Source organism: Mauremys reevesii, linkage group 9 (genome assembly GCF_016161935.1).
Source record: "Mauremys reevesii isolate NIE-2019 linkage group 9, ASM1616193v1, whole genome shotgun sequence".
Classification (NCBI taxonomy): Eukaryota; Metazoa; Chordata; order Testudines; family Geoemydidae; genus Mauremys; species Mauremys reevesii.
Window position 1 is genome coordinate 23971625 of NC_052631.1, and position 6000 is coordinate 23977624.

Sequence of the window (6000 nt, forward strand, 5' to 3'; positions counted from 1 at the left end):
AATAACCACATACAAACGTCTCAATGATTTTTTAACAGCTACGGATGTGCCTTCCTTCGGCTGGGAGCTGGAAAGCCGGAACAGTGGGGTGAGGATCCCTCTTGAAATTGGTACATCTTTTTCATTCCTCTGTTTTCTCTAGACTAACCGAACGCAATGAGTGTGGCAGATATTTTTTAAGGAGAAGTGTTCTGTTCTGTGGCAGGTTTGTACTTTTTCAGTTTGCCACCTGCTGTGTGCCCCAAAGCGGGCGCTTGAGAGAGACAGAGCTCCTTTGCCTTGTCTGTTTTGATTTTAGATAACATTAATTAAGAATAAAAAGTAGTTGTGGAAACAGTGATGGATTTGATTCACCACCAGTCAAGTAAAGCCTTCTTGATTTAATATTTCCGTCTTTGTAATACATTTGTATTAAGCAGATGAGTTCAGAGATGTAGGTGAAAGAGAGAGCAAAAGGTTAGCCTTTGAAGAAAGGTTAATTGCTTTTTTTGTGGGTCTCCCATCTCATTTTCTGTACCCATTTAAGTCTTTTGCAGATTGACTGACTCACCAGAGCCATAGAAGTTCAGATAGCCAATACAGAGTCTCATGTTATTTGGAAAGCATATTTCCTTATTCTTAAACAGTATTCTCAGTGAATGTTAACAGAGTTTGTTTACCAGGAGTGTTAAATTTGGTACATGTACATATGTCTTAGATTATTATGTCAACAGGCTTATATTTCAGTTGGCTTAGCATTGCTTTTGTCCTTCCAGCTCCTCTCAGTAACCCAATGTGGTTATTTTGCTGATATATGGTAAGCAGCAGAAATGAGAGAGCTGATGAGCTTTTTCTAGCAGTTTTTGCCACAAACAAGAAACATGGATTCCTAAATGGAGTTAGGGAATTCTTTAGCTGTAGTTGGAATTGATCACCTTGCCCTGTAGAAGGAATTAAATGACTAGGGCTTTACTTTTTGATTGTATGGAATAAAGTGCAGTATGTTGCTATATAATACGCTATTAAGCACTTGGTCTCCAGGACAACAAAGACATCTGAATTAAATAATCATTTTTCTGCTTTGTAAGACTAGTTCTCTTATATTGTATTAGTAAATGGAATAAAATATGGTGTGTTGCCCTCACATCTCATAGTTAAAGAAAGTTTTGACATTCTGATAGTTTATGATCCTGTTTGCTGGTTTGTATCCTGCAATTCCCTAATTCCCAATGACATGTGTTCCTATTGGTTCCTGGAGGTAAATTGCAAAGAGCAATGTTAGCAGGGAGTCAGATAATTAGATAGAAAAATCGAGGGGAGGGGGGAGAGATGGGGCTGAAACAAAGGCAGAAGGGTTCGGTGCAGTCTGGATTTATAGCCAGGCAAAATTAGTTTTGAAAGAACAATAGGTTGAGTAATTTGGTCCAGGATTTTTTTAAAACTTGCACTGTTGAAAGAATTTCTGATTTGATCATCAGCTTCTTAAATGTTTATCACCAAAGTATTTAAAATAAATATGTATAGTTAGGCTTGGAAGAATTTATTTTATTGGTAAATGTCAATTTCACCTTATGCATACAAACTGACAAAAATGTGCATTGATGATAATCAAAATTTACAGATAGGCATATTAAAACTGCTGCTTGTGAACTTATTAGAGTTTGACTAAAGAATATTTACTTTGTATACTTGGATGTGATGTTGACAATTTGTATTTTAACAGTTATAAAGCTTGAACTTTTTGAATCTCAACATCTACTGTCCTTAAATAATTATTATCTGTAATAATTAGCCCTCATAATTTCTCACAACTGTGAGAATGTAATAAAAATCAAACAAAAAAGCTCAAATCCATATTTCTGCACAACTGTGAAAATTTAAATAAAAATAGGGAAAAATGCTTAAAATAAACATTGATATTATCCATGGCCATTATTTAAAAAATTGAATTCTGCCAACCCTATCTACAGTATCTGCCATCTATTTTCAGTTAGAATGTTCTTCTGGTTGATGAGATGCTTTAAAGTTCTACAGTACATCAATATGCTGAGGCTATAAAGAAACCATGTCTTTTATCTTAGTTCCAGTGAAGTCCTCTATAAGTACCATCTTTATTACATATATCTCACTATAAGAAGCTCACGTCTTGTTCATATGAATAACTTTGGAAGAAATATTGAGCCTGGAGAGAGAAATTTTGTTGGCAATTACAACATTAATTCAAGTATCAGAGGGGTAGCCGTGTTAGTCTGGATCTGTAAAAAGCAACAAAGAGTCCTGTGGCACCTTATAGACTAACAGATGTATTGGAGCATAAGCTTTCATGGGTGAATACCCACTTGCGTCTGACGAAGTTGGTATTCACCCACGAAAGCTTACGCTCCAATACATCTGTTAGTCTATAAGGTGACACAGGACTCTTTGTTGCTTTTAACATTAATTCAATGCTTCATAGGCATTATTTGATATTCAAGATACAGTTGATATGAAGATAAGTCATGAAGAACTGTGTATCTCTTCCAAGGTCTGTTTCAGGAATTGTATTAAATTGTATTCATTTTTTCAGTTCAAAGAGAAAATACGAAATAGAATTCCTATTGTTCATTTAGACCCTCATGTGCAAAAGTTTATTTTTGTCTTGTTGAACAATAAGGGTGTGAGATTCAGGAGGCTTCGGCTTTCAGGAAGCTGCAGGTGCTCAACATTTCTCAGCATTAGGCCCTCAGTTTGCTTAGGAATATTTAGAGGTGAAATCCTGGTCCCATTGAAGTAAATGGGAGTTTTGCCATTCAGATAAGAGACCCTAACAGTTGTAGTTCATCTTACAGTTACAGAGGTCTTGTGGTTAAGAAAAAGGACCGAGAGTCTGGAGAGCTGGATTCTGTTTGCAGCTCTGTTGAAGGAACTGAGGCATTGAAGTCAATGGGAGTTTTGCTGTTGACTTCAAAGGGATGAGAGGTATCAGAGGGGTAGCCGTGTTAGTCGGGATCTGTAAAAGCAGCAAAGAATCCTGTGGCACCTTATAGACTAACAGACGTTTTGGAGCATGAGCGTTCGTGGGTGAATACCGAAGTGGGTATTCAGCCACGAAAGCTCATGCTCCAAAACGTCTGTTAGTCTATAAGGTGCCACAGGATTCTTTGCTGCTTTTAAAGGGATGAGAATTTCACCCTGAGTGTATTCTTAGCATCTATATGTAGCACTTTTTGGTACAATCCTGTAAGATGCTGAGCACTCTCAGCCATTGACTTAACCTCAGCACCTGGTAGGGTTGGGCCCTTTCTGAAAGCACTTTACAAACATCTAATTAAGACTTTTAAAAACAGTTTTAGCCCTAAAGTAAAAATTAAGAAAACAAAACAACAACAAACCGCTGCCCCCACCCCACAAAAAACCAACCTCTCCCCCAAACATTATTTCACTAATTGATCTTCATCCTTTGCGATATGGCTCACAGCCGTGTGTCTGTTGTAATTATTAGGTTTAGATAAGTTGCTAGAAAGTACGGCACATAATTCTGGAGAGCAAAAGAAATGAAGAGACCGCCCAAAAGAATCATGCATAATTCTTAAGTTACCAAGACAAATGTAAGACTGTATCAAGTGTATCAAATGTACTATTCAGGGCTTCTTTGTTCAAGAGATACCTGCTGTGTTATAAAGTACAGTGCTTGCGTCCTTTACATAAACTCTGTTTATATACTTGTCCTTAAGGTTCATAACCCATATTTCACAAAGCTTCAGAAGCTATTAAATGTAAATATGATTACTATATCCAAAAAATGCCCACCATAACAGTACCTAAAAGAAGTCTGGGCCCAATCCTGCAAGACTTACTAACACGAGTAGTCCCAACAGAACTACTAAAATAAATAGATTACTCATTGGTATGAGGGTTGCAGGTTATATACAAAAGAAAAAAAATCTATGAAACTACTGCACTGCTGTGTATACACTGTTGAAATCTTCCTGTACTGTGGAGCAACAGCTCCTGGAGTAATCCCAACAGAGTGAACATATATTTATACCTTCTATATAGCCTGTGAAGGAGTGAGTTTCTGGATAAAAGATTAGGTTGTACAGCAAAAGAATATTATGATTTATCATCTGATTATCAATGATTAATTAAAAGATTTATGGCACTGGCTGAAAAGCATTTTCTCATTTAAAAAGCCTATAAAATAGGGATCAGCTGGTGCTTTTGGATCAGGTGGAGCGGAACTCATTATTGTAACAATACCATCTCAGCTTGGGATGTTGCCTAGGGAATTGAGTTAACAATTCTGTCTTTCGCCCTTTAAGGCTTGTGTTCCAAGATGACTCTGGGAGCAAGCCCATCAATATTTTAAAGGGAAAAAAAAATTCTCTCTCTCTATGAGTTGAAGGTGAAGTTATCCACTATTGATTTGCTGCTAGTAGATCCCAAGCCTGGCAATAAGCAGGAGTGCTTTTGCACTGATGTGTTGTCAAAAAATACTAAGACATCAAAATGGTTTGATCCTCAAAATACAGGGGAAAATTCTCATTTCAGGTCTCTACGTTAGTACTCAGCTTCAGTATTTAGTGTTTCTCTGACCTCTGTGTCGCTTTTCCTGTGATGTTAGGGAGTGCTAGTACTGTAGTTGAGTATTACCATGTGGATCTGAGGGGAGAATCTTTCTGTTATTACAAAGAAGCTTAGGCCCTGTCTACATTATCACTTATGTCGGCAAAACTTATGTTGCTCAGTGATGTGAACCCCAAAGCAACATAAGTTTTGCCGGCATAAATGGTAGTATGCACAGCGCTCTGTTGTGGGAGAGCTTCTCTCTCCAAAATAGTTATCACCGCTTGTTGGGGGTGGTTTAATTAGGTCAAAGAGAGAGCTCTCTCCTGTCGGCATAGAGCAGCTACATGAGAGATCTTAGGGCTTGGCTACACTTGAGAGTTGCAGCGCTGGGAGTTTACAGTGCTGGTCATCCAGCTGTGTAGGAACAGCGCTGGTGTGTGGCCACACTGACAGCTACCAGCGCTGCAGTGTGGCCACATTTGCAGCGCTGTTGGGAGTGATGCATTATGGGCAGCTATCCCAGCATTCAAGTGGCAGCAACGTGCTTTTCAAAAGAGGGGGGTGGGGTGTATTGTGACAGGGAGCGGAGGGGAGAGAGAGAGTGAGTGGATTTTTGGAGCCGACACTGTGTATTAGCGCCCTGCCTTGAAAATCAGAAAAATTTCCCAACCCCTTACTCTTAATTGCAAACAGCCTGCAGACCAGATAAGCAGCACGGACTCCCTTTCTCCCCCCACCTTTCTCTCATCAAACAAACACTCAACCCCTGTGAATGAGGTAGGCAGGGGGTTATCTCATTTGATTGTTCACAGTCACTTACAGATTGATCACAGCAAACAGGAGCTGTGTTTGTTTAGATAAGCAGCTCCGGGAGCTCGGGAGCTCTGAGTTCACAACAAAACAAAGAGAGGCTGCATAACAAAACAAAGAGAGTATTTTACTTAAAAGCATTCTGGGATATCTCCTAATACCCTGGAGGCCAATAACAGCGCTGGTGTGTGTCCACACTTGACGAGCAGCGCTGGATCACCAGCGCTGCACTCGCTACACCCCAAGTAGACCAGGTGTTCAGCCAGCGCTGCAGCCAGGGAGTTGCAGCGCTGGATGTGCGTTGCAGGTGTGGACAGTTACTAAGTTGCAGTGCTGGAAAGCCTCCACCAGCGCTGCAACTCACAAGTGTAGCCAAGCCCCCAGACCTGAGAGCTCTTTGTGGCTCCGAAGCTTGCCTCTCTCACCAACAGAAGTTCTTCCAATAAAAATTTTATTAAGATGATGTTTTAAAAAAAGTGAATGGTACAGAGTTTAAGCATAGAAGTTTCTGGTTATCAGGGAATAACATAGATTATCAAGGGGTGCGAATTTCAGTTTAAGATCCAGTGGCATAAGGAATACATAATCTGCAATATCCCCAATTGGGGGTAAAAGGTTGACAGGTCAAAGTGCAGACATTGAGATATGAGGGTATGTTGTTCA